Source organism: Rhinopithecus roxellana, chromosome 4 (assembly GCF_007565055.1).
Source record: "Rhinopithecus roxellana isolate Shanxi Qingling chromosome 4, ASM756505v1, whole genome shotgun sequence".
NCBI lineage: Eukaryota > Metazoa > Chordata > Mammalia > Primates > Cercopithecidae > Rhinopithecus > Rhinopithecus roxellana.
This window is the reverse complement of record NC_044552.1, coordinates 119,425,549-119,430,985: the sequence shown is the minus strand read 5'-3', so window position 1 is coordinate 119,430,985 and position 5,437 is coordinate 119,425,549.

The following is a 5,437-nucleotide window of genomic DNA, read 5'->3' as shown; positions in this document are numbered from 1 at the left end:
TAATTTTGTATTTTTAGTAGAGACAGGTTTCTCCAGGTTGGTCAGGCTGGTCTACGAACTCCCAATCTCAGGTGATCCGTCCACCTTGACCTTCCAAAGTGCTGGGATTACAGGCATGAACCACTGCGCCCAGCTGAGTCTGAGTAAAGATTAAGGAAAGAAGTTTAATTGATTCACAGTTCCACATTGCTGGGGAGGCCTCATTAGACTTACAATCATGATGGAAGGTAAAGGGAAAGCAAGGCACGTCTTCCCACGGTAGCAGGAGAAAGACAGCACAGAGGAAATTGGCACTTATAAGACCATCCGATCTCCTGAGAACTCACTCACTCTCACGAGAAAAGCATGGGGAAACTGCCCCCATGATCCAATCACCTCCCAGCAGGTCCCTCCCTCAACACATGGGGATTACAATTTGGATTACAATTCCAGATGAGATTTGGGTGGGGGCACAGAGCCAAACCTGTATCAAGAAAGGGTTTCACTATGTTGCCCAGGCTGGTCTCAACTTCCTGGCCTTAAGTGATCCTCCCACCTCGACCTCTCAAAGTGCTGGGATTATAAGCATGAGCCACTGCACCTGGCCCATTTGACTTTAAATAAGGATTACCCTCCATAATGTAAATGGGCCTCATCTAATCAGTTGAAGGCCTTAAAGCAAAGATTGAGGTTTCCCGAATAAGACTCAAGACTGTAACATAGAAATCCTGACTGAGTTTCTAGCCTACCCTACATATTTCAGACTTGCCAACCTCCACAATCCCATGAGCCAACCTTAATATAAACCTCTTTCTCTCTGTATCCCTGACTGATATAATCATTCATATAAAAAAAAGTGTCAAATGCTAAACACTGCAATTTTACTTAGTATCAAAGTGGTCTATAGATTCAGAAAATTTTCTACTTTCCTAACTCTTGCTAAAACCAACTCACAAAATATACATGTGCCTATACACTTCCAGCACAATAAATTCCATTTGAAATCACACACATTTCTTTAAAAAATCATATTTACATAAATATGACTAATTTTAGTGCACAATTCCAAATTTATTTATGCAGTCAAATATACTTGGCCAGGTGCAGTGGCTCATGCTTGTAATCTCAACACTTTGAGAGGCCAAGGTGGGAGGATCACTTCAGCCCAGGAGTTCGAGACCAGCCTGGGCAACATGGCAAAACCTTGTCTCTACCAATAATAACAATAATAATAATACAAAATGCTAGCCAGGTGTGGTGCCACATGCTTGTAGTCCCAGAGACTCAGGAGGTTGAGGTGGGAGGATCGCTTGAGCCCAAGAGATGGAGTTTGCAGCGAGCTGAGATGGCACCACTGTACTCCAGCCTGGGCAACAGAGCGAGACTCTGTCTTAAAACAAATAAAAATGAAAATACAAACAAACAAGTCATTCGATGCCTCAATTACCAGTTTTATATTCTTTAGTAACTGTACTTATCATTATTGAGAAAATCTATAATAAAACTATATTCCTTTAAAAATAAGGTAAAATTAAATCTCCCTGATTCATTGTAGAATGTTATCCTTTTAGATATTTAAAATTTTTTAATATAAAAATACCCAAATTTAGAATTTTTTTTAAAAGAAACTAATACTCATAAATCATTCTTTTACTTAGAAAAGGGTGGGGAGTAGTTGGTTCAATCCCCATCTTGGTAAAACCAGAGACTTTGCTGTTAGACATGACTTAAAACTGCTATTTTTTCCCTTTCTTTCTTTGAAGTTTCTTGCTTATCTTCTATCTTTGAAGTCCTTTTGAAGTTTTTCTTCTTCTCTTGTAGCCTGTTATTTTTCATTTTTTCTGAGCTTACAGCTAATTTCAGAACAAAATACATTGTTTTAAAAAGTTTAATTTATACTACTTCTAGCTTTATATGAATGCATTTATAGTTACCCTTTCTGGATTAAAAATAATTTCAGGTGAACTATTCAACTTCCAGTTCCTTGTATATCGTGCATTTTACCAATCAAAGTTTCCCAATTTCAGTTTCATCATCTTTGGAATATACGAATCTCATTCTTGTGCCCTGAGTTCTCTGAATGCCATTTCCAGTTCAAGAGGCCTTCTAATATGTTTTTGTGATTCACAGTGCTCCCAGCTCCTTTTGGAAAGAACAGAAACTTTTAGCTGTAAAACAGATTACCTTATACTCTAAACCAAAGTCTTAACATTTATGAATATTTAAAATCTAGCATCTACTTCCTGCCTTCTGATTCACTGGGATTCTTTCTTTCAAACGTAGCCAATTCCTTTACCCTTGTAGTCTAGGCTTATTTTGATTTGCAATTTCTGAAATCCTATGGTTTAGACTATGAGGAGGTGGATTTTAATACATCTCAACTCTCCTGGAGAGGTGACTTTAGTCCATTTAAGCGAGATGGGACAACTTCCACTGTAGTACAGCACTTTTATAAGGTACATACTCTGGTGATCCTAAAACTATCATTTTTGGAGTATTCTCTCAGGCCAGCTTCTCATCAAAGTACAAGATAATTAGGGCCAGGCGTGGTGGCTCACACATGTAATCCTAGCACTTTGGGAGGCCAAGGCAGGTAGATCACATGAGGTCAGGAGTTCGAGACCAGCCTGGCCAACAAGGCAAAAACCCATCTCTATTAAAAATATAAAAATTAGCCGGCTGTGGTGGCATGTGCCTGTAATCCCAGCTACTCAGGAGGCTGAGTCAGGAGAATTGCTTGAACCTGGGAGGCAGAGGTTGCAGTGAGCTGCAATCGTGCCACTGTACTCCAGCCTGGGTGACAGAGAAAGACTGTGTCTCAAACAAAAGCAACAGCAACAAAGTAGAAGATAATTAGAAAAGTCCCAGGGACTAACTCTGACTAATGTGGGTTGGGTCCAGTGCAGTCCTGGGACAACATGGTATCTAGATAGGGGTGTTAGGAAAGGCTCAGTCCTAAGCACAGGCCTATGTCGTGAAGGTTAGGTGGAGCAGATGTTAGCTTCCAGAGGAATAAGGGGTGCTGGGCAGACTGACTCAATAGCCTCTGCCAAGATTTATAATCACTCCTTGTGGTCTGAAAGGAATGACCTACTGTAACCTGCTTTTGGATGAATTCCACATTATTCCCATCAGCTTTTCCTGAATCCTCAGCCTTTGTGACACTAGTAATCCTTTGTAAATACTATAAGCCAAAAAGACAACTCTAAGCCCTTGCCAACAATCATCTGAATGGACCCCTCCTCTAGGCAAGGGCATTCCAAAGTTAGCCTGGAAAATAAGCTCAGGCCATGATGGGAATGGGGAGCTGGACACACCTCATTATACACTCCTCCCTTTTGGAATTACTGATAGAACAGACTCTTTAAATCTGGTAAGAAACATTTACATACTGCTTTGGATCCTGAATAAATTTTTTATAAAAATTTTTAAACAGGGAAACATTTCCAGGCTTCATTTGCATGATAAAGCCTTGGTCTCCACAACCCCTTATTAGTAACCCAGATGTTCCTTTCTATTGATAATGACTTTTTCAACCAATCACTAATCAGAAAATCTTTAAATCTACCTATGACCTGGAAGCTACCCCCTCTCTGAGTTGTCCCACCTTTCTGGACCAAACCAATGTAAATCTTACATGTCTTAATTGATGTCTCATGTCTCCCTCAAAAGTATAAAACCAAGCTGTACCCCAACCACCTTGGGGACATGTCATCAGGACTTTCTGAGAATGTGTCACAGGCACATCCTTAACCTTGGCAAAATAAACTTTCTAAATTGATGGAGACCTGTCTGAGATACAGTACTCAAGGTTACTCAAGGTCGTAGTCACATAAGAGAGACTATGTTTTTGCCAGTAGTCCTGCTACCCAGCATGAAGAAGATTAGATAAAGAATAGTTGGTGGTAATAACTGGAAAATAAAAGCATTTCTTGTTTCTTCCCCCAATGAATTGAGGCATCTTTATCACAATATTTATGGTCATTTATCACCAAATGCAGAAATTACAGTTTGCTATGATCTTGCTGACTGCATCACTTCCACATGTATGTGTATCTCTGCTGAATAGAGTTGCTCATACTTTGAACCAAAGCACACGGTTTCAATAAAGAAGAACCCTGAAAACAATGCACTTCATGTTGTGATGATCATTTCCATTCTTCCTGGTGATTATGAATTTATGAAAGAAGAGAAACTCTGGAATGTGTTTTCCCCTATTACAAATTTTCTCTTTTGTGCCCTTTAAAGATACATCTTTGCTGTACTGCTAGAGTAGAGAAAAGGTTTTCAGAATTCTTTTTCCTTTTTAGGACGTAAGTTGGTGTTTTCTTGAAATCCTGGGCTCGAGAGAGCCTCCCACCTCGGCCTCCTGAAGTGCTGGTATTACATGCCTGAGCCACCATGCCTGGCCAGTGTTTTGTATTTACATAAACATTTATAAAGGTTTGCAAAGGAAACATTTTCATTATTTTTTTTCCAAAAGCTTATTTGATACCCTAAATCCATATTAGTGTTTACTTTGGCACTCTCTCATTCAGCAACCATTTCTCTGCTCATTTATTATTCCTCCCATGTATCTGTTAAGTTTGGATTAGTTTAATGGGAATATAATGTGAATTCTCCCAAAAATAAGGCACTTAACAACCATCATTAATAAACATTAGATTCTCATTTATTAGTGGCCCTCACTCATTCTAAGTTATACAGAAGAAAGCATGAATGAACTAACTGAAAAGAAACCTATTGCATTAAGCAATATATCTCCAATGGCATTTTACTTTTGTATTTCATAATAATATTTATCAAATTTTATTAAATGTTTATGTAGTTTTAATCAATAATGCTATTCATACTACTACTAATAACAACAAATTAATGATAACTCAGTCTAGAAAAATATAATCCTTACAGCCATATGGTTATAGAAAATTTATTTTTTATTATTATTATTTTTTGAGACAAAGTCTTGCTCTGTCGCCCAGGCTGGAGTGCAATGGCGCGATCTTGGCTCACTGCAAACTTCGCATCCCGGGTTCAAGCCATTCTCCTGTCTCAGCTTCCCAAGTAGCTGGACTACAGGAGCCCGCCACCATGCCCAGCTAATTTGTATATTTTTAGTAGAGGTGGGGTTTCACCAAATTGGCCAGGCTGGTCTCAACTTCCACCAGAGTGATCCGCCCCCCTCAGCCTCCCAAAGTGCTGGGATTACAGGCATGAGCCACCACGCCTGGCCCCAGGAAATTGTTTAAAAATTAAAATTTCAGGCTGGGCACGGTGGTTCATGCCTGTAATCCTAACATTTTGGGAGGCCAAAGCAGGAGGATCACCTGAGTCCAGGAATTAAAGACCAGCCTGGGGAACATAGTGAGACCCCCCTCTCTGTGTGAAAAATAAAAAAATTTGCCAGGCATGATGGCTGGTGCCTGTAGTTCCAACTACTCAGGAGGCGGAGGTGGGA